Source organism: Ranitomeya variabilis, chromosome 4, assembly GCF_051348905.1.
Source record: "Ranitomeya variabilis isolate aRanVar5 chromosome 4, aRanVar5.hap1, whole genome shotgun sequence".
Lineage (NCBI taxonomy): Eukaryota > Metazoa > Chordata > Amphibia > Anura > Dendrobatidae > Ranitomeya > Ranitomeya variabilis.
This window is the reverse complement of record NC_135235.1, coordinates 111,885,200-111,909,863: the sequence shown is the minus strand read 5'-3', so window position 1 is coordinate 111,909,863 and position 24,664 is coordinate 111,885,200. Positions and strand designations below refer to the sequence as shown.

The 24,664-nt window shown below is 45.3% G+C and overlaps 1 long non-coding RNA gene across 1 annotated transcript in view; it reads right to left on the bottom strand.

The window, feature by feature from the left end:
- Positions 1–7,875: 7,875 nt before the first annotated feature.
- LOC143769994 (uncharacterized) overlaps positions 7,876–24,664 on the bottom strand; it is a 36,709-nt gene continuing 19,920 nt past the window's right edge. Inside the window, exons 3-4 of the long non-coding RNA XR_013214516.1 lie at positions 10,069–10,134; positions 7,876–8,188 (exon numbers count right to left, since the gene is read on the bottom strand). This is a non-coding gene — a long non-coding RNA (uncharacterized LOC143769994). The remainder of the gene's footprint in view (positions 8,189–10,068; positions 10,135–24,664) is intronic.

Sequence of the window (24,664 nt, the reverse complement as noted above, 5' to 3'; positions counted from 1 at the left end):
CGCAGGAGGAGAAGAGGGGCGTGGAGTAGGCGTGGACCAGCTGAAGAGCGCGAAAGACAATGGCCGCCCAGTCTAAATATTTCTGTACCTTGAGGACGTGTCCATCAGCAGCCGAGATCCGCCTCTTGATTCTCAATGGTGGGCGGAGGCAGAGAAAACGAAACCGCCCACAAAGGAGAGAGCGGGGAAAAGACCAGGAGGTGACCCACGTGGAGGACGCCATGACCAGTCGCTCAGACCAGGAATGCGGGGTCGGAGCCGAGGACTCCCCCAGCCACCCGGATGAGCACAGTGGTCAGCTCTCCGCGATTGGGACCGGCCTCCTGCAGGTTGAAATGGAAGGCCTGATTGAACAACTCCTCCAGCTGCGGACGGAGGCGCCGGTGGAGGGCCTTCCAATGCCTGACCCTGCGTCGCTGCCGGAACTCCAGCCGACGTTCCTATCGACCATACCGCCAGCGGAGCCGACCAAGGAGGAGGGGCCTGCACCAACTGGTGAGTCCGCCGACCCTGTCCCGCTTGCTGAGGGTCTGTTGATAGGCCCCGTCACGGCACCCCCTCTCCCTGGGACCCATAGACTCCAACGCCTGTTACCATGGGAGGAGACCACGGGTATGGAACACTTCCTGAAAGCCCCGATTCCACCAACTACCCTGCTGTGTGAGGTCCATGCGGAGCGCACAGTGTGCCGCTGGGTGAACCCAGGACCCAACCTCATGGGGTTCCCCGGGGTGAAGACACAGGAAGGGGAGATGGTGCAGGCCCTGAGCTGGGCGGAATACCAAGCCCAGCTGGAACAGCAGTGGGAGGAGAAGGAAAAGGCGTACCAGGCCGGGCTAGAGGCCCACCACCAAAAAGACTTGGCGGTCAAGGACCGGGCCCGCAAAGACCCCACCGCTCACCAGGCCCTGCGCAGGCAGGGCACCGTCGTTGCCTTCAAGCTCCGCGGAGGCTGGGGCTTTATAAAAGAGCCGGGCCTGTACGCCGAAGTCTTCCTCAACCGGCGGGATGTGGAGTCTCATCTCAGAGAAGGCCATCCAGACCGGGTTGTAGCAGCAGAAAGACACATAGAAAGACAAACAGTTAACTATTTACAGGTTCAAAATATTAGGACATTTACTTGAACCACTCAGGAGGCAGCACCGGCGGAGGCAACCCCTTCAGATATTGCCTGCCGCCTGGTACTGCGTAAGGGGGTTTGTTGTCCCATCTGGGGGTCTGCGTACCCACTGTCTTCAGTTCTGGGGCAGCAGGGGCACCGACCACCTGAGGAGACGCCTCCTTGGCCACGACGGTGGTTGAGGTGACGATGCTGCAGGTCGTGGTTTTGACAATGGTGCACGTTGGAGTGACCATGGTGGTCTTGGTGATAATCGTGGGCTGACCACAAGGGGGCACCTTCGCTACGGGGGACAGCTTTACCGGCACCTTAGTCGGGGTGGACATTCAGGGCGAACCACCCCTTTTCCCCAAAATGCCGGGTGTAAGTGACTTCGTTCCCCGGGTAGAGATCCCGACCAGGGTTACTCTTAAAGGGATCCCTTTGTTTACCCGGGATCCCTTCTTTTGCTTTTGTTTTTGTTTCTCGTCTTATCATTGTTGAAAAGAACTGCTGGATCATGAACACTGCATGATTACAAACTTATTGTAAATAGTTTGCACCTTCTTAAAGGTGCCCTCTACTGGTTTTACAAAGAAAAGGACTCTTTGCGAAGAAACTGTTCCTGGAAGCAGTATCGGAGTCCTTGCCGCATACGGACTTGCAGCATGAGAAGTTGCACTACCTCATAGAGACTTGGTCCCCTCTTAAAGGGAACGTTCATCAATAGCACTTAAAGAATGATGATGCTTTAAAAGGAAGTACTAATGATGCTTACATATAAAAGTTATATGTAATGAGCTAGTTAATTGTGAGAAATGTTTAATGATGTTGCTAGAAGAATGAGGACAGGAAGTGAACCCGTATGGGGTTAGTCGGTGAGTCCTCCTAGGAGCCATACCGAGATGGCTCAGTGATCCTGAACTGAGGGAAGGTTGATAAGTTCTATACTGTGTATAGTAGCAGAAAGGCAGTAGGCCCGTGCAGAAAGGGGCGGTCCTGCAACAGAGTGAAAGGCAGTAGGCCTGGGGCAGATAGACAGGTGGTCCTGCAGATGTAAGGATGGAAAGTGAAGAAAAAGATGATTAGCCTTATAGTGTTTTATAAGAAGGTCTTTAGTGGATTCAGCGTGTACGTCCTTAAAGGCAACTTTAAGTTATTGTTCAAAAATTTGCACTTAGTAGAATACCCGGTTGGGTAAGAAAAGTTATTTATAGTATGTTATTTAAAGTATTTAACCATGTTTGTAACGTTCAAGTGTCCTCACCTCCCATAAAGGGAAGCTCTGTTCAAATTTGCTTATTGTTATTGCATTTCAAAATTGTATGTCTTTTTGCTGACATGTATTGTTGTTTTCTTCCCAGTCCAGGAGTACTGGATTTAACCGGGGGGGAGTGCAGCGCCCCAGAGTCCTGGTCGCTGCAGTACTGATGCTCCGCCGCTAAGGGGGGCTATGGTACGTCCGATGGCACTGAAGGAGTTCACCTGACCAGGTATCACAGACACCAATACACTTCACAGTCTGGCCTCCAGGGAGAGCTAAGGGTGCTATGTATTAGGCCACTCCTCACAATCTGGTAAACTGGGGGTTGGACAGGAAGTTAGTCAGAAGCTGACTGGGTTGGAACCAGGCAACATCCTGTGGCAGAGGGTGTTGCAGGGGAAGATTCAGGGGGGTCCCTGTCAGGGGTGGGATCCTGACAGAGGCCTAGCGAACAGAAACAACGTTACGGGACCGCGCCTGCACTCCGTTGCGGCGGTACCCCAAGAAAGGACAAGAAGCGAGGTTTATTGTGCTGAGTGAGAAACGAGATCAACGCAACAAGGAGAAACACCAGTAGGAGTCGTGCTGTAAGTCGAGGCAACATCCTACTGAGGCGCGCAGCCGGTGGCCGGAACGCCGAGGAAGTATTGAGCTCCAGGCCTTACTTCAAACTTATGGCAGGACAGTCAGTTATAGGCGGGCTGTCTCACTCAAATCACCTAAGAAGACATAGGGGGCAACATTTGGAGAGGGGCGACTCTAGGGTCCCGGAAGACCTCCGAGCCTACCCGTCATACGGGTGCGTCACAACCATATCATCTGGGGGACGAAGCAGAACATCATAATCGAGTTGTGAGGGAACTTCAGAAACAGACACAACAGTTGTGGGGACTATCCCGTAAGCACAGCAGGGGAGGACCACAACACACAAGCGCTAGAAGGTAGGCACAGATTTCCACCTGCAAAGGGAACCCTGGAGGTGCCATCAGACCGGCCGGACTTACGCAGCCCGGTTAACTGTATTCCGGATTGAGGATCCTGAAGCCTTCAGTAAAGAGGTAAAGAGACTGCAACCTGGTGTCCTTGTTATTTACTGCGACCTGCACCGCACCATAACATCATCACCATCCACACCTTTCATTGGACGCCCCTCAGCAGGGTCACGGACCGGGTCTAGCCACCGTGACAACCCCAGAACAGAGACTCAGAGGCCCGGTACCGGGTACCCCTCGGCCCTGCGACAGTGGGGGCGCTCCAACTTGGCTTCACGAACAGGATCTACTTAAGCCTGAAGAGTCAGGTCATGTGTGCCTTGGAACTGTGATTTATTGTGCTTGGATTGAGACTTATCGCAAAGACTGTGGATTGCCATTTGCCGCCAAATCCAGCCGCCATTACAGCGCTGAGGAGAGCGCAGGAGGAGAAGAGGGGCGTGGAGTAGGCGTGGACCAGCTGAAGAGCGCGAAAGACAATGGCCGCCCAGTCTAAATATTTCTGTACCTTGAGGACGTGTCCATCAGCAGCCGAGATCCGCCTCTTGATTCTCAATGGTGGGCCCTGCGGCAGTGGGGGCGCTCCAACTACACCACCAGCAACGATACTCCAACAACCAGCTCTCCACTCCAGACCGAGATAACAACGCACAAGACAGAAGCTATAATCGGCGACGCCCAATGATCAGGAGAACTATTTAAAGGCAATGGGCATGGCCCAGCTTCCAATCCGAGGATCAGGTAAATTAACCCCGACACAGCTAGATAAAATCTAGCCGACGCCAATGAGCAAATAGTGGTCAAAAGCGGAATTACCGCTGTCTGTCGAACGACCTGGTCTGAACAGCGTCCGACATGACACCTACATTACCCCTTACTCGATACCTAACTGATCCCCTTCCCCCTCCCCTTTTTCCTCTTTACCCCTAAGTTTTTACTTATTGCATTACGTGATACTTGCATATACTGACACAGATGGTCTTCTTTTCACCAAGCATGTGACTCATGAGAGTAATTGATTGCACCAGTAATTTTTAGGGGCTTCATCACAAAAGGAGTGAATACATTTTTAGTTATTTGATCCCATAAATTTAATTTATGCCTATATTTTGCTCACTTCTCTTCACCAACTTAGACTATTTAGTGTATTTTAGTATTTCAACACAGGTTGTAATGTAACAAAATAGGTAAAAAGCAAAAGGGTGAATACTTTCGCAAGCCACTGTAAGTATCAAATTGTTGTAGAGTCTACACTATAGACTGACCACATGTAGAATTATCACCAAGATGAAATAATACTTGCGCAGGAGATGTGATAAGACACAGCACTATATGGAAATATGGCAGAACGATTGTTGGACACTACTGTCCTAATGACATCTGGTATAAGGCAGCCCTTGCCTCTGTTTACATACTATGAGGAACATGTAAGTATCTTCTGACATAACAGACACATAAGAAAGCAAATCCTTCCTTCTCTCCCCTGACCTATGCAAGATACTGTTTAGCATTCCATATTATTAGCTGGAGGGTTAATCCTATAGATAATGCAACACATGACAGAGTTATTTATACAGCACAACATTCCCTGCAATATATCTCCCTCCCACCATATGTAGAACTCCACTTGTGACTCATTAATCAGATTGTATGGAGAACATCTAATTGTACTGAGCCCCAAATGTTCTACAACTTTTCCATTTTCAAAATTCCCAAGGGTGGGTGCTGTATACGCAACATATGTTCGGTTCTATACACACAGCTTTGTGTGTGCGTGTGCAGTGTACAGCAATCCATATAATCCAAGCTCTTTCCACCTCCTGTCGCCTCCAGCTCAAAAATATCTCCAGAATCCATCTTTTCCTCAACCGTCAATCTACTAAAATGCTTGTGCATGCCCTCATCATCTCCCACCCTGACTACTGCAACATCCTTTTCTGCGGCCTCCCTGCTAACACCCTTGCACCTCTCCAGTCCATCCTTAACTCTGCTGCCCGACTAATTCATCTCTCTCCTCACTACTCCTCTGCTTCCCCCTTCTGCAAATCTCTTCACTGGCTCCCATTCCCTCAGCGTATCCAGTTCAAACTACTAATACTGACCTACAAAACCATCCATAACCTGTCTCCTCCATATATCTCTGAACTAATCTCCCGATATCTTCCCTCACGTAATCTCCGGTCCTCGCAAGACCTCCTTCTCTCCTCCACACTTATCAGCTCCTCACCCAACCGCCTCTAGGACTTCTCCAGAATATCCCCCATCCTCTGGAATTCTCTGCCCCAACACATCCGACTATCAACCACATTCGGATCCTTCAGACGGAACCTGAAAACCCACCTCTTCAGGAAAGCCTACAGCCTGCACTGACCTTGCTGCCTCCTCACCACTACCGAAGCTACCGCCTCACCAACGCCGGAGCTCCTACAACCCTCAGCCTATTGTCTCCATCCCCACCATCCTGTAGAATGTAAGCCCGCAAGGGCAGGGTCCTGTCCCCTCTGTTTCAGTCTGTAATTGTTAGTTTGCTTACTGTAAGCGATATCTGTAATTTGTATGTAACCCCTTCTCATGTACAGCACCATGGAATCAATGGTGCTATATAAATAATAATAATCCCTATACACAAAGCTTGGGTGCAACTTTTCCAAAAATATAGGTGAATATATTATCTTCATAGATAGGTAGTGTTCCCGTTTGAGACATTTGTAGCATATCCACAGGGTATGAAATAAATGCCTGTTTGATGTGAGTCTGATCACTGGATCTCTCGCCCATTGGAAGATCGGGTGAAGTTCTCAGTTCTTTTTGTAACTTCTATAGATTTTAATGGAGAGGGACATTTTCAGGAGCAGAAAATATACGTTGTAAGTTAGTTTCGGATGTGGGAAAAGGGATACACACACTGCAGATAACTCCTACCTATTATACTGGAGAATTGCCACAAATGTCTAAGATGGAAACACCTTATCAAAGGGTATTACATATGTAAGGAGATGGACATATTTCCTGTGTTTCCCCCTAGAAGAACAAGTGTGTTATTGTAATGTATAGCGTGAATTGTGCGCTAGGTTATTGGTGTTATTGATGTGTGTTGTTCAACAGTTGGTTATGTGAGAGATAATAATTGGGACTAGCCCAGAGTGGGAAGGACCGAGCTGAAGGGAGAGAGGCAGTTTCCTGTCAGACTGTCAGAACATCAGAAAGGGCCCAGTGTGTGTAGAAAGCAGACCTATGGTCTAATGTGAGCAGTGCCACATGATGTGGGTGTCCCAAATGTGAGAGGAGATGGAGCTAAGACATAGCAAGATCCTTGCGGAAGTGACCGAAGGAACAGAGTGATAGATCAAAGACGGGTCCTGGGTTAGGATGCTTTACAGTACGGCGCAGAGGTTATAACTCATAAAGGTCATGGGCCTAGACGGGACAGAGAATGCAAGACGAAAAGAGTGCCCCAGGATTGAGTTCCAGAGCGTCAGGGACAGAGAAGATAAGTACCGGCACTACTGGCAATATAGATCCTAGAAGGGAAAGAATACACAGAATCGTGGTTGAGGATAGGACTCTTGCTAACGAATGTAGTCATGAGCTGGGCCGTGGTGAAGTAGAAAGGAACATTGAAGGTAAGGCTACTTTCACACTAGCGTTTTTGGCTGCACGTCACAATGCGTCGTTTAGGAGAAAAAACGCATCCTGCAAAGATGTCTGCAGGATGCGTTTTTCCCCATAGACTAACATTACCGACGCATTGTGACGCAGTGCCACACGTCACAACCGTCGTGCGACGGTTGCTTCGTGTTTTGGCGCACCGCCTCCACATGTAACTTTTTTGTGCGTCGGGACCGCCATTTTCGACCGCGCATGCGCGGCAGAAACTCCGCCCCCTCCTCCCTGGACCTTACAATGAAGCAGCGGAAGCGTCTTAAGACTGCTTCCGCTGCCAACGTCGGGCATTTTCTTCACAGTATGCGTCGGTACGTCGGGCCGACACAGCGCGACGGCCCCATACCGACGCTAGTGTGAAAGCAGCCTTAAGGACAAATGAGTAAAGAAGGAATTGAAACTGTGTTTAGAAAATGCTCCGTATTTTAAAGGAAACGTTCATCAAGTTGTGTACCTGCTATCTCCTGTATATAATCTTCCCCAAGTTATCATTGAGTAAAAAGTTTATTTTTAACTGGTAGTCTCCCTCTTTTAATGATCAAATATCTGATCCTGGCCATCCACATTCATCAGTCACATGTGGTCTGCAAGGGTGTAGCGCAGAGGGGCCAGGGGTCTGCTGAGTAAGCCTGTGCCTGTCATGATGGTACTTCTGTGAAAGCCTGCCTGTGCCTGGCATTCATAGGAGACCATGATTTTTGATACATACAGTACATTAATACTGTGGCATTGCTGCATATAGCACAAGCGATCAGATGATCACAGGTTTATGTTCACTTCAGAGACCAACAAATACAATAAAAAAATATGTTTTAAAAGTACATGAAAAAAAATATACAAATTCATATCACCCCAAATTAAGAACTAAAATATTTTTAAAACATATACATACAATATTTGGTATTGCTGCATTCGTAAAGTCCAATCTATCAAAATGTAAAATAAATTAATCCAATCGGTAAATGGAGCAATAGGAAAAAAAGTAAAAACGCCAGAAATGTGGTTTTTTTTTCAGGACACTGCAACAACACAAAAAAAATGTAAAAAGAGGCGGTCAAAACATTGTATCTATCCCAAAATGATATCAATAAAAACATCTTCTTCACCCTCTTCTTCAGGCCCACGAGACCTCCCGTGACCTATCATCAGGACCATGTTCTCTCCAAGCCACTGGAAGAAAGGTAAAGTGTGATGTCATTTATTGTGATAGATAAATCAGTTAGGGAATATACATGAGATGGAAGAAAGATAATTAGTTCAGATTTGTCCACATTGACCTTGAGGAAGCAATAGGAGAAGAAGGAGAATATGGCTGATAGACACTCTGGGATTCTGGAGAGCAGAGAGATGACATCCGGGCCAGAGAGCTAGATCAGCATATAGATGGTACTGGAAGCCATGGGACTTTGTGAGTTGTCCCAGGCCAAGAGAATAGATGAAGAAGAGTAGGGGTCATAGCACAGAGAGAGGGCGGAATGAGGAGGTAGTGTGGGAGTGGGAGACACTAAATGTGTAGTTGGTAAGGTATGAGATCCAGGGTAGGGCAAGGTTATTGACGCCAAAAGAAGAGAGTAGTAGTAGGAGACAGTGGTCAACTGTGTCAAAGGCAAAAGACAGATCTAGAAGGAGGAGTATAGAGAATTGTCTCTTAACTTTGGCTTTAAGTCATTAGTAATTTTGGCCAGGACAGATTCAGTGGAATGGTGGGGGCAGAAGCCAGACTGTAGCTTAGATGAGCGAGTTAGATGAGACATGGGAGGAAAGTTCAGCGTGAACATGCTCAAGGAAGGGAATGGTAGCAATATGGGGCGATAGCGATAGCTGAACATGGTGGTCAGGTTGATGTGCATTATTAGCAATAGAGTTGCGTTCTGCCTAGCCACAGGTAGTTGATAGGGACAGTTAGAGTTAATGGTTGAGACTAGCCCAAAGTAGGAGGGGCTAAAGTGAAGGCACAGAGGACGTTTCCTGTCAGGAAGGCCTAGCTTACAACAATAGCAGACCTATGCAAGGCCGGCCCGAACGTATAGGCGAACTAGGCGGCCGCCTAGGGCGCCGACCCTAAGGGGGCGCCAGAGAAAAAATAGAAAAAAATTATAAAAAATCTTTTCAAAAGGCAAAAGGTGTATGGAGCGGAGCTGAATGTGTATGAGGTGTATGGAGCGGAGCCGTGTGTGTATGAGGTGTACGGAGCGGAGCTGCATGTGTACGAGGTGTATGGAGCGGAGCGCGTGTGTACGGAGTGCAGCCGTGTGTGTAGGAGTAGCTATGTGTGGCCATTATACGGTACGAAGTATCATGTGCGGCCAATATACAGTATGGAGCATCATTTATGGTCATTATACAGTATGGAGCATCATGTGTGTCCATTATACTGTATGGAGCATCATGTGTGGCCATTATACAGTATGGAGCATCATGTGTGGCCATTATACAGTATGGAGCATCATGTGTGGCCATTATACAGTATGGAGCACTGTGTGGCCATATTTTTCTGTTTCTAATTATTCTTTATGAAACAGTGTGATCAGCAGTGCTAAATGGGTGTGGTTGGGACGTGGATATGGGTGTGGCTAGTTATGAATGGGTGTGGTCAGAGGTGTGGCCTAAAATTTGCCGCGGCGCACTTCGCGCGCCGCAAACTTTGTCCCTCTTTTCCATCTTCAAAAGTTGGGAGGTATGTTAAAAGTAGTAGGGGCGCGTAATCTCTCGGGCCGGCCCTGGACCTATGGTCTGAGTAGTCATCAAAGCGGCACAAATTGGGTGTCCTTAAAGTGAGCAGAAACCAAGGCAATTGATAGCTTGATTCAGAGTGGAGACAAGGAAAAGTGTTAGAAGGAGTGATTTAGTCTCCAGAGACAAGGTCACCATCTGGGGCAGGAAGGACAGTGTTGAGAAGGAAAGCAGGACAAAGAGATAGTGCCCATTGCGGTAGTTCCAAGGTGTCGTCAAGCAAGATGCAAGTTAAGTAACAATCATAGTGGCACAAGTAGCTCCCTAAGGGTTAAAGAATGTGGAACTGTGGGTTGAACAATAGGACTCTCGCTTACTGGTTTGTGGTGCTCTTGTTGGAAACTAAGGAACCTTCCGAATTCTTGTCCTGGGTGGTGTGAAAGCTAATAGACAGAAAAAGCGAAGTAAGCTCAGAAAGACATGGAATGTGAATGAAAATGTCCTAAGTTCTAAGAGAAACATCCACGAAGTTTTGCACCCACTATCCTCTGTACATACCTCTCCCTACCATATTGTTCAGTAAAAGACAGTTTATGTTTGAGAGGTGGCCTCCCTCATTGAACTCTATACATCTGGTCCTGGCCAACCGAATCACAAGCATCATGCAGTCTACAAGGGCGGAGTGCCCCCATAGCCCACACGCCCAGCTGGGACCCCCATTTTCATTTTCTCGCCCACAACTACCGCCCTACACCATGTTACAAGTATATAATATTTATACCATGTGTATATATAATAAGCCGTTTTTGTGTGTAACCTTTCTGGATGGTGTCACAATAATGTAGCAAGGACATAAGCAGCATAAATGGGCTGTTTTCTTTTCAGCTACAACACTTTTTTTTATGTAGGACAAAACTTAAGGAGAAAAACATCACTTTGTCCACGTTTCTGCTCCAGTGGTTGTAAATAGCTCTGAACACAAGCAGAAGCCAGTTCTCTAGAAATTACTAGAAAGCCCTGGCTGCCTCGATTTATGGCTGTTTTGATCTCAAGTATTCTTGAACACTCTGTTCCCATTTGCTTGGGGTTAAGAACTTCATTCAGCGAGAACTCCCCCTCCCCCAGTGTAACCCCTCCCCGCCCATCTGTAAACACATACCTTTCTAGTAGGACGATTCCGGAACATGCTGGAATATGAATCTAATCTATTACATATAAAGTGATAATTGCACGATAAATGATAAATATTGCCATATTTCACAATATTAACATCTAAATGGCCAGAATGTGCTTTTATTACATGTTAAGCCACTAAAATATTTTGTTACTTTTTTTATGATGTTTAGCATTTTATTTTAATAATTTTCTGTTTTTATACTTTTAACATAACTGAGCAGAGCATTCATGTGTATGGACGAGTAGAAAGATATAGCGTTGGATTAATGTTTGTAGACAGTCATGCTGTAAATAAACTGATTCACAACAGAGTAATGAAAATCAATACTATAATGAGTACCTATTTTACATTTTTATTGATTGTGGCATTTTACTGCTAAAAACAAGCAAAACAATTTAAAAAATGAAGATTACACTCTCCAATCTACAGGATGGGCCATTTATATGGATACACCTAAATAAAATGGGAATGGTTGATATCAACTTCCTGTTTGTGGCACATTAACATATGGGAGGGGGAAAACTTTTCAAGATGGGTGGTGACCATGGCGGCCATTTTGAAGTCGGCCATTTTAGATCCAGCTTAATTTTTTCTAATGGGAAGAGGGTAATGTGACACATCAAATGTATTGAGAATTTCACAAGAAAAACAATGATGTACTTGGTTTTAACGTCACTTTATTTTTTGATGAGTTATTTACAAGTTTATGACCACTTCTAAAATGTGTTCAAAGTGCTGTGCATTGTGTTGGATTGTCAATGCAACCCTCTTCTCCCACTCTTGACACACTGATAGCAATACTGCAGAAGAAATGCTAGCACAGGCTTCCAGTATCCGTTGTTTCAGATGCTGCACATCTCGTATCTTCAAAGCATAGACAATTGCCTTCAGATGACCCCAAAGATAAAAGTTTAAGGGGTCAGATCGGGAGACCTTGGTGGCCATTCAACTGGCCCACGATGACCAATCCACTTTCCAGGAAACTGTTCATGTAGGAATGCTCGGACCTGACACCCAAGATGGTGCACCACCATCTTTATACCACCAAGTTGGGTGGTATAAAGTCACGTTAGGTCAACCAGTTAACTAATCCTTGTAAGTGGTTGAGGTTTGAATTGATTGATCCTATTAATAGTTGTTATATTATGCTATGTGTACACAGTGTCTTTTGAAAAGGTTCCGCAATCCCATAAAATGACAATAGTGCACAGCAATGTCAAAATGACATTGCTGTGCACATATTCTATTTTATGTCACTTCTTTTAACCACTCCAGGGTTCGGATACCCTAACGGGCTTATAAAAAGTGGCATGCTCATTCTTCAGGCAGCTTCTCTTGGGAAGCCACCTACTCTCTACACTTAACAACATAGAGTAAAAGACACCAGCGGTGGAGCCACCACAAGAACAATGGCAAAACTGCAAGCCAAGCCGTTTCAGGAAACGACCACCAGCATTTTCCTGAAGCGACTTCATCTGGGAAAGCTCAGTAGCTGTGCTGGTGTCTAAGGATAGGTACAGGCGTTTCGGAATTAGCAGCATTTTGGACACAGTGCATGTTCACTGCGTCCAAAGAGCTGCCGCCTATTGAACATAGGTGAATCCGCATGTGTTCACTGAACTGTGCGGATTCACCGCTTCCAATACATTGAATGGGTGAAATCTATCTTGAGGAGACTCACGTCCGCAAGAGGAATTGACATGCTGCGGTTTGGAGAGATGCGCCGCATGTCCGTCTCAGTGGCTCACGGGCGTCTATGGACGCATAGTAGGCAAGGGATTTCTTGAAATCCCATCCACCATGCTGTAACATCTAGACGCAGTGGGCACAAGTGTGCAGCGTCCAACCCGCATTGCTTACTGATTATGCGCACATACCCCAAAAGATGCCGCGTGCACATAGGCTTATGTGTAATCGGTCACCCTTTAGACCTAGCCACTGATTCACACTTCACAAAACATCTTGCTATGAAATTGGAGTCATATGGAGGTTACAGTAGGCCCCATGGAGAATTGGGTGAACTATTAGGGAGTATAGGTAGCAATTGGATATGTTAAAACTTAACCTTTATTAGGTCTGGTAAAACTAACTTACAAAAACAAAACATTAAAGGGGGAAGGGAAACCCCTGTGCAATAGTGTGCCTTAATACCAACACAGAATAGGGAAGACAAAAATAACAGCAACAAAAATTAAATAAAAACTGACAGTACTAAATGGTCACTGAATCTGTGACCTAGTAATCGAGTATGCCCAAAGTAAAGCTCCGCTTATAAAGGAAAACCAAGCTTGGACTAATTCCAATATCAAAGAGGGGGCCTCAAGTGGAGTAATCTTCAATGTTTTTTGGTCAAAATACTGCACAAAATGTAAATCTATAATATACGAGGCCCTACTTTATGAAGTAAACACAACCAATAAGCATGCAGTGTTACATGTGTTTGAACAATTCTTTTGTCAAGCACATACCTTGTCAGTCTGTATACCTTAGTATTATGCTGAGGGATTCCATCATTAGTCTCCCATACTCAGTTTGTTTACTTCAAAGTCCAAACTATTAGGGAGACCTAAATGTCGGCTGGGGTTACAGCATTAATTTAGTAAGAAAACTAAATAGATTATGCTTCCAGGGGCAAATCCATTCTTTAACAGCGCCTCCTAGTGACAGAACAAGTATTGTTAGACTCTCACACAAGGTATGCGATATCCATAAATAAAAGATATATATTTCAATTTAGAAGTAAATCAAATTCAGACCTCATGTCCACCAGTGTGTGCATTTCAACCATAAAACTGTGCATAGAGGACAACATGGTCTCTTATCCAGCTGGGTACTTTTAATGCAATCTGTTACAAAACGCATATGATATGGACCCCAAACTTCTTCAATGTGCAGACGTTTTACCCCGAAATTTAATCAAATGCAGAACTAAAGGCTGAAAACAGAAACTCATGCGAGACTTCCTCAGGTAGAGTAGATAGCATTAACCTATACATATATTCTTCTAGGATTTGTTATTCTTTTAGGCTGCTATGCATTGACGTATATGTGCCTGGGCGAATCGTCTCCTTGTTTATACAAACTATAGAATTGCTACAAACACTTACGTTAAGATATTCTTCAGCACTCTCAGGCTCTGTTCGCTTTGTAAGCCCCAGACAGGATCCCCTTCCTCCAATATCTAAATATATCAGCGCAGTACTGGTACATTGTGCACTTCCGCTGCTCCATGGCTGTATATGAAGTACATATGTGTACATTACTGGTGCTATGTAAACACATAACTGCAGATCTATACATAATGACGACTGCAAACGTACTGGAGAGGCCTTATAGCCGCAAAGAACATAAGAGAATATTTTGGTCTCATAGTGATGAGTTTCATGTATGATGAGAGTTTTTCTCCCTTCTCTGTATCCAGTTGTCCTAATCCATTAGATTATTCTAGAAATGAAAATATCTACTTTCAAATATTAAAATCCTAAATCTGGGTTCACAATAATTTATCCCTGCTGGGAGCTCTGACAGCTTTCTGAGTAAGAATAGCGCAAAACACAAAACTTCATCTTGCCTGAAAGCAACAGACACTTTAAAAGACCCCAGATGGGTTCAATTATAGGTCATTGGGGTCCTCCGGTTACCATTTGTATCCATCCTAGGAATAAAGAAAAAAGACAAAAACAGCACCAGAAATTGTAAGGTGCAGAGCCTCCCAGGTACATACCAGTCCTTTCGATACAAACCCCCCCCCCCCCTAAAAAAAAGGCTTGAAAAAGGTCCACATCTCTGGAGCTAAACGTCGCCATATGGCCTATTAAATAACACTTTAATATTTTCATCGTAGGAATAATCTAGCACAAAACTATGGTTCACATTCAGAACCCGTGACAAAAATCTAATCACAGTGTTACAGTTTCCAGCTTAAAAGAATACTTTTGGCTCTAAAGGCCATGCTCACACATGAAGGAGGATTCCACCCTACATTCTGATAGGATATGCCATGGTAATGGCAGTATTTTTTAACCCGATAATATAAACCAGAAAAAAAATCTACATGAATTAATAAAAGTGTAGAAAATGTGTGCCGAATGAACATTGCCTAAGTCATACCAAATAAAAATCATCATTTACACTATACCATGCACTGACCGCAGCACTTACACTACACTGTGCACTGACTGCAGTATTTACACTATACTGTGCACTGACCGCAGTATTTACACTAGACTGTGCACTGACTGCAGCATTTACACTATACTGTGCACTGACCGCAGCATTTACACTATACTGTGCACTGACCGCAGTATTTATACTATACCATGCACTGACCGCAGCACTTACACTACACTGTGCACTGACCGCAGTATTTACACTACACTGTGCACTGACCGCAGCACTTACACTACACTGTGCACTGACCGCAGTACTTACACTACACTGTGCACTGACTGCAGTATTTACACTATACTGTGCACTGATCGCAGTATTTACACTACACTGTGCACTGACCGCAGCACTTACACTACACTGTGCACTGACCGCAGTATTTACACTACACTGTGCACTGACCGCAGCACTTACACTACACTGTGCACTGACCGCAGTACTTACACTACACTGTGCACTGACTGCAGTATTTACACTATACTGTGCACTGACCGCAGTATTTACACTACACTGTGCACTGACCGCAGCACTTACACTACACCGTGCACTGACCGCAGTATTTACACTAGACTGTGCACTGACCGCAGTATTTACACTATACTGTGCACTGACCGCAGCACTTACACTACACTGTGCACTGACCGCAGTATTTACACTATACTGTGCACTGACCGCAGTATTTACACTATACCATGCACTGACCGCAGCACTTACACTACACTGTGCACTGACCGCAGTATTTACACTAGACTGTGCACTGACCGCAGTATTTACACTATACTGTGCACTGACTGCAGCATTTACACTATACTGTGCACTGACCGCAGTATTTACACTAGACTGTGCACTGACCGCAGTATTTATACTATACTGTGCACTGACCGCAGCACTTACACTACACTGTGCACTGACCGCAGTATTTACACTATACTGTGCACTGACCGCAGTATTTACACTATACTGTGCACTGACCATAGCACTTACACTACACTGTGCACTGACCGCAGTATTTACACTATACTGTGCACTGACCGCAGTATTTACACTATACTGTGCACTGACCGCAGCACTTACACTACACTGTGCACTGACCGCAGTATTTACACTAGACTGTGCACTGACCGCAGTATTTATACTATACCATGCACTGACCGCAGCACTTACACTACACCGTGCACTGACCGCAGTATTTACACTATACTGTGCACTGACCGCAGTATTTACACTATACTGTGCACTGACCGCAGCACTTACACTACACTGTGCACTGACCGCAGTATTTACACTATACTGTGCACTGACCGCAGTATTTACACTATACTGTGCACTGACCGCAGCACTTACACTACACTGTGCACTGACCGCAGTATTTACACTAGACTGTGCACTGACCGCAGTATTTATACTATACCATGCACTGACCGCAGCACTTACACTACACCGTGCACTGACCGCAGTATTTACACTATACTGTGCACTGACCGCAGTATTTACACTAGACTGTGCACTGACTGCAGCATTTACACTATACTGTGCACTGACCGCAGCATTTACACTATACTGTGCACTGACCGCAGTATTTATACTATACCATGCACTGACCGCAGCACTTACACTACACTGTGCACTGACCGCAGTATTTACACTATACTGTGCACTGACCGCAGCACTTACACTATACTGTGCACTGACCGCAGCACTTACACTACACTGTGCACTGACTGCGGCATTTACACTATACTGTGCACTGACCGCAGCATTTACACTATACTGTGCACTGACCGCAGTATTTATACTATACCATGCACTGACCGCAGCACTTACACTACACCGTGCACTGACCGCAGTATTTACACTATACTGTGCACTGACCGCAGTATTTACACTAGACTGTGCACTGACTGCAGCATTTACACTATACTGTGCACTGACTGCAGCATTTACACTATACTGTGCACTGACCGCAGCATTTACACTATACTGTGCACTGACCGCAGTATTTATACTATACCATGCACTGACCACAGCACTTACACTACACTGTGCACTGACCGCAGTATTTACACTACACTGTGCACTGACTGTAGTATTTACATTACACTGTGCACTGTACTGCAGCGGTAGCATACTTATGTAGTGATGAGGCAGTGACCCAGCAAAGTTCAAAGCAAAACGTCTCTTTAATGTTCAACTCAAAAAACACAGCACATGATATCCTCCAGATCGCAGCCGGGAAACAGGACAGTCCACCTCCGAATCGCAGCCGGGAGCAAGACAGGACACCTCTGATTCACAGCCGGACACATATCCTCTGGATTACAGTTGCAAAACAAGCCAGTCCACCTCTGACTGGTTGCCATGGGCGACTGCACTGCCCTGTTAATGTCTCTTTAATCAAAGCAATGCACAGTACACGATATCAGCTCCTCCTCACTATGCTACACTCCATCGGCCTCAAGGACACCGTTCTCTCCTGGTTCTCCTCCTATCTCTCTGACCGCTCTTTCACTGTATCCTTTGCTGGCTCCTCCTCCTCTCATCTTACTCTTAGGCTAAGTGCACACGTTGCAGAATTGCCACGGAAATTTCCGCTGCAATTCTGCAACTCATGCCGCGGGTATATCGCATGCGGAATTGGCATGCATATTCCAGCTAAAAACTAGCGTTTTGCAAGCATAATTAGCTTGCAGAATGCTAGCGTTTTCCAAGCGATCTGTAGCATCGCTTGGAAAACTGATTGACAGGTTGGTCACACTTGTCAAACATAGTGCTTGACAAGTGTGACCAACTTTTTACTATTGATGCAGCCTATGCAGCATCAATAATAAAAGATAGAATGTTAAAAATAATAAAAAAAAAAAAGGTTATTCTCACCTTCCGCAGACAGCCGATCTCCTCAGCGGCCTCCGTTCCTATAGATGCTTTGTGTGCAGGACCTTCCATTACGTTGCGGTCACGCGACCGCGATGTCATCGCAGTCACGCGACCGTGACGTCATCGCGGTCATGTGACCGCGACGTCATTGCAGGTCCTTCACACACAGCATCGCTGGGAACGGAATCGGCCGCGTGCACCGCTGAGAGGCGGGAAGACTTCCGGGGGCCATCGAAGGTGAGTATTTCACGATTTTTTATTTTAATTCTTTTTTTTTTAACCAATTATATGGTGCCCAGTCCGTGGAGGAGAGTCTCCTCTCCTCCACACTGGGTACCAACCGCACATGATCTGCATACTTCCCGCATGGTGGGCATAGCCCCATACGGGAAGTAAGCATATCAATGCATTCCTAGGTGTGCGGAATCCCCGCGATTCCGCAAATTTAATGAACATGCTGCGTTTTTTTCTGGAATGTGATTCCGCTCAGGGAAAAAATGCAGCATGTGCACAAAAAATGCGGATTGCATTCTATTAAATAGGATGCTTAATGTGAGCGTTTTTTTCACGGTTTTATAGCGTTTTTATAGCGAAAAAAACATGAAAAATCTGCTACTTGTGCACACAGCCTTACTGTTGGGGTTCCTCAAGGATCACCAGTGATTGTCTAACTGCTGTCTCTAACATCATGTCCTCCCTCTATCTGAAACAGAACCTGTCAAAAATTGCCATCTCCGTGTGTGGTTCCACCATTACTCCCAAGCAACATGCCCTCTGCCTTGGGGTCATACTTGATTCCGAGCTTTCATTCACCCCCCACATGCGATCACTGGCTCGCTCTTGTTATCTGCACCTCAAAAACTTTTCTAGAATTCAACCTTTTCTTACTTTCGACTGCAAAAACTCTTACTGTTTCTCTTATTCATTCTTGTCTGGACTATTGTAACTCTCTACTAATCGGCCTTCCTCTTACCAAACTCTCCCCTCTCCAGTCTGTCCTGAATGCTGCAGCCAGGATCATATTCCTCACCAATCGTTGTACCAATGCCTCTACCTTGTGCCAGTCATTAAACTGGTCACTCATCCACTCCAGAATCCAGTATAACTTATTACCCTCATCCACAAAGCACTCCATGGCTCAGCACCATCCTACATCTCCTCCCTGGTCTCAGCCTACCACCCTACCCGTGCTCTCCGTTCTGCTAATGACCTGAGGTTAACATCCTCAATACCTCTCACTCCCGTCTCCAAGACTTTTCACGTGCTTCGACAATTCTTTGGAAAGCACTACCCAGGTTAATGCAAATTAATCCCCAATCCCCATAGTTTTAAGCGTGCCCTAATAACGCATTTGTTCAGACTGGCCTACCGCCTCAACGCATTAACCTAACTATCCCTGTGTGGCCCATTCCAAAAACTTAAACCATAATCAGGTTCCTCACATCATGTTCTCATACACTTCATGCAGTTAATAGCCTCTGTGTCTGTACTGTTACATAGTTAGGCTGTTATCTGGTTTATGCAGCTTTACATGAACACCCGATTCTTACATTATGGCTTGTCCGAACAACGAAAGCAATTGTTACCATCCACCTCTTGTGTCTCCCCTTTTTCCTCATAGTTTGTAAGCTTGCGAGCAGGGGCCTCATTCTTCTTGGTATCTGTTTTGATCTGTGTTTATTTTTATGCTGTAATTTCTATTGTCTGTACAAGTCCCCTCTATAATGTAAAGTGCTGCGGAATACGTTGGCGCTATATAAATAAAATTATTATTATTATTCTCCAGATCGCAGTCAGGAACCGTATCCTCCAGTTTACAGTCACTAAACATGCTAGTCCACCTCCTGAGACCAGTTGCTGTGGGCGACTGTACTATGTACGCTGTGGGTGCCAGGCATTTAAGCTGCCTTAGCCGTTTGGCTCCGCTGGTCTGTGTTGTCTCACACAGGTGGAGTTCTTGAAAGCCTCCTGCTTTGTGCTCCTGCCAACACCAGGCTGACACTGACTCTGAATCTGACACCCCCAAACCCTATATTGCAGCGTTTTTAACTAGGATCTGTGGCCTTCAGCCACATGGAATGAAACAGACTGCACAACTACCATCCTGAGGTCAGTTTCAAAACACAAAAACCCAGAGCAGGTTTTCCCTAAATCTGCCTTGGACAACCAGCATGTCATAGACCTATACTCACTTTAGTCTGAATTGCAACCCAAGCTACACCAGTGACTGCAATGCCCTCTCATGACCTCAATAAGCCCCCGTGCGCATCCTGGGGGGAACATACAGTGATCCTCACATGTAACACCAGTCACTGCCTCACAGCACTGACTGCAGTATTTACACTACACTGTGCACTGACTGCAGCATTTACACTACACTGTGCACTGACCACAGTATTTACACTATACTGTGCACTTGTCACAAGTATGTCAGAAGCTGCAGACAGTTGCACTGCATCTGGCTGCAGAAGGTCTCTGCATTTGGCTTTGCAGACACCTTCTTAACCCTGCTGACTCTTTGACCCAGTGGCAACCTCTCTCTGGCTCTAATTGACACACCTGGACTGGACCTGGGTGTTTATAGACTCCCATCCTGCTGCTGGGAGTTGCCAGTGATATTTCCATTTCCCCCTGTTGAGGCTTGGAGCTATAGCAGTCAGCCATCTTCCTCTTTTGGTGTTGCTTGAGGATGTCTGTGTTATATCTCTGCGTCTCCTCAAGATAAGTGTTCCCCTTGTTCGTCTATCCCACCCATCTTTAGTGGTATTGGGGATTGACTAGTGCTCACCCCTTTCATTCCCTAAGCAGGGCTTATCACCAGAGTCAGACAGGGATTAGGTTCCTGCTCGACGATAGGTGCAGAACCTATATAGGAATGTTTAAGGCAGACAGGGGGTCTCCACTCTCTGCTTCCCTAGTGTTGGGCTCCCTTCCCTTAATCTCTTCGTGTTGCACTTAGACTTTCCTACACTGTGCTTGATAGCACTGAATAAAGCATTTACACAATACTGTGCATGGATCGGAGCATGTACAATAAACTGCGCATCTACTGATTGCACCATTAGCACTAGACTGCAGATTAACATACCGCAGCATTTACACTAAATCGTTGACTGACTGTCCGCACCATTGACACTACAAGGTGGACTGACTGCAGCATGTACATCAGACTGTGGATTGAAGGACTATAGCATTTGCACCAACTACAACGTTTGTACTAGACTGGACTGTCAGCAGCATACAGTGGGGAAAAAAGTATTTAGTCAATTGTGCAAGTTCTCTCACTTAAAAAGATGAGGCCTGTAATTGATATCATAGGTAGACCACAACTATGAGAGTCAAAATTGAGAAAACAAATCCAGAAAATGACCTTGTCCGATTTGGCAAGATTTATTTTTAAAATTATGGTGGAAAATAAGTATTTGGCCATTAACAAAACTTCATCTCAATATTTTTTGTTATATATCCTTTGTTGGCAATGACAAAGGTCAAACGTTTTCTGTAAGTCTTCACAAGGTTGGCACACACTGTTGGTGGTATGTTGACCCATTCGTCCATGCAGATCTCCTTTAGAGCAGTGATGTTTTGGGCATGTCACTGGGCAACCAGAACTTTCAACTCCCTCCAATTTTTCTATGGGGTTGAAATCTGGAGACTGGCTAGGCCACTCCAGGACCTTCATATGCTTCTTACGAAGCCACTCCTTCGTTGCCCTGGCAGTGTACTTGGGATCGTTATCATGTTGAAAGACCCATCCACATTTCATCTTCAATGCCTTTGCTGATGGAAGGAGGTTTGCACTCAAAATCACACGATACATGGCCCCATTCATTCTTTCATGTACACGTATCAGTCGTCCTGGTCCCATTGCAGCCCCAAAGCATGATGTTGCCACCCGCATGCTTCACAGTAGGTATCGTGTTCTTTGGGTGCAACTCAGCATTCTGTCTCCTCCAAACACGACAAGTTTTGTTTCTACCAAACAGTTCTACTTTGGTTTCATCAGACCATATGACATTCTCCCAATACTCTTCTGGATAATCCAAATGCTCTCTAGCAAACTTCAGACGGGCCCTGACATGTACTGGCTTAAGCAGGGGAACACGTCTGGCACTGCAGGATCTGAGTCCCTGGCGGCGTAGGTGTTACTGATGGTATCCTTTGTTACAGTGGTCCCAGCTCTATGCAGGTCATTCACTAGGTCCCCATGTGGTTCTGTGATTTTTTGCTCAACATTCTTGTGATCATTTTGACTCCACGGGGTGAGATCTTGCGTGGAGCCCCAGATCGAGGGAGATTATCAGTGGTCTTGTATGTCTTCCATTTTCTCCCACAGTTGATTTCATCACACCAAGCTGCTTGCCTATTGCAGATTCAGTCTTCCCAGCCTGGTGCAGGGATACAATTTTTTTTCTGGTGTCCTTCGACAGCTCTTTGGTCTTCACCATAGTGGAGTTTGAAGTCAGACTGTTTGAGGGTGTGCACAGGTGTCTTTTATACTGATAACAAGTTCAAACAGGTGCCAAAACTACAGGTAATGAGTGAAGGACAGAGGAGCCTCTTAAAGAAGAAGTTACAGATCTGTGAGAGCCTGAAATCTTGCTTGTTTTTAGGTGACCACTTATTTTCAACCATAATTTGAAAAATAAATCTTGCCAAATCAGACCAGGTGATTTTCTGGATTTGTTTTCTCACTTTGACTCCCATAGTTGTGGTCTATGATGTCAATTACCGGCCTCTCTCATCTTTTTAAGTGGGAGAACTTGCAGAATTGGTGGCTGATTAAAGACTCCCCCCCCCAATGTATATACTACACTCTTGACTGATAAACCGCAGCATATACACTGGACTGTGGTCTAATGAGACTGCATTAACTAAAAAAAATTAGATTATGTTGCAGCAGCCACCACTAGGGGGTGCATAGGAGCTCTCTGTAAACTCAATAACAGGAGTGTGCAGTGGCAGGCAGCCAGTGTTATGTATGTGTGATTTTTTTTTTTAAAGAACTAATGGATATCATGGAGAGAGGGTCCCTACTTCAGTCCCCTTCTATGAACCAGCATGTTTTACTTTTCATGTGGCCCAAGGAGACCATTAGAGCCGCGTCTACTCTCCACCCGAACACATCAGGTAATTACTAAAACAATTCCCTGACATACAAGCAAAGATTCATAAATTGCATCGGACATAGAATATATTCTGGAAAATGGCTAAACACTGGCAGTTAAAATATTAGGTATGAAAACAAAAAAAAGGGTAGTGCCTGCAGGCGTCCGATGTTACTAAGATCATTCTAAGAACATTACTGCGAGCAGCCCGGAGTCCTGAACTCGCCTGGTATTCTGAATATAGCATGTTAAACTTTTGTGATGTGTAAATATTAGAATACGTGAAAAATCCTACAATTGTATGATTTTATAACAAAACAAACATAAGAGACTGGTTGCATCAGAGCCAATAAACCACTTATTCCACATCTCAAAGAAAATCAGTTTCTAGTTCCTGCCTACCTCTGCTGTGTCCCTCTTTTAAAGACACATACTTCTGACCCAAGTCCCTCTTTGGCTTTTTGCTTCCTAAATGTCTTTCTTTTTGAGCTATCTATCAATAAACAGGCAATATTGCTCCAAAAATTGTCTGTTTTGTTTCTAAAGGTAAGTACACATTCAACACATTTATTGTACAAAATATTGAATTTTGCAGATTTTGTGCACATTTTCTAGCACTTTTCTAATCGGCAAAAAAAAAAGTGCTTGTGTGGTGACACCTGCCTCTTTCCCTACCACTCTTTATATCCTGGCATCCAGCAATGATGCGTCGACCCAGTCTTTGGTTAAAGGGGTATTGCAATCTAAAACATGTATTACCTATCCAGTGGTATCCAGTATTACCCACTTTCCCCTAGAATATGGCCATAGCATAGGTACCAGGAGCTTCTATGGGGTGCCGTTCGACCTTGCATGCTATCTCTCAATGCAAAGTCTATGGAGCTGACAATGGGCACTCAGCTGTTTTCCAGTCCCATAAACTTTGAATTTGAACTTAGAATAGCTATACACGTTTGACCGCTGCTCCTTTACCGTTTCATCAGTGCACAGCGGCTCAATGTTTTTGGCAGGAATATTACTTTAATGCAGATGAGGCACTGGCAGGAATTTCAAGTCTGTAATCTGTACTGTAACTTTAATCCGGGAACTGCAGCTGTTTTTTGTCATGTCCTGACTGCAGCACCTGTACCGTGCCAGGCAAGTAAAGGGTCCACATGCCAATCTGCCATTCGTTCAGTAAAAGAGGCTAATTTTATGACCCAGTTGCAGGTGAGTTGGGGGCTATAAATTGGCACTAGTGATGAGCGCAAGTGCTCGTTACTTGAGTTTGCCTAGGGTGGTCGGGTGACATGTTTAAGTCCCCACGGCCACATTGTTTCGTGGTTGTTAGACAGCCACAAAACATGCGGGGAATGCCTGACAAACACGGACAATCCCCACATATTTTGTGACTGTGTAATAGTCGCGAAACGTGGCCATGGCAACTTGAACATGTCACTCGAGCACTCGTGATAATCGATGCATAATCGAGCACCCTAGGCAAACTCAAGTAATGAGCACTTGCACTCATCACTAACTGGCACCAAATGATGAAGCCATTTTGAATATTTGCTGTTGTGAATTTGGTTTCTGGGCTCCCCCGGTGGTTTCTGGTGGTACTGCACTTGTGTGCTTCATCTCCTCTGTTCACCTGTTTTCCATCAGTAT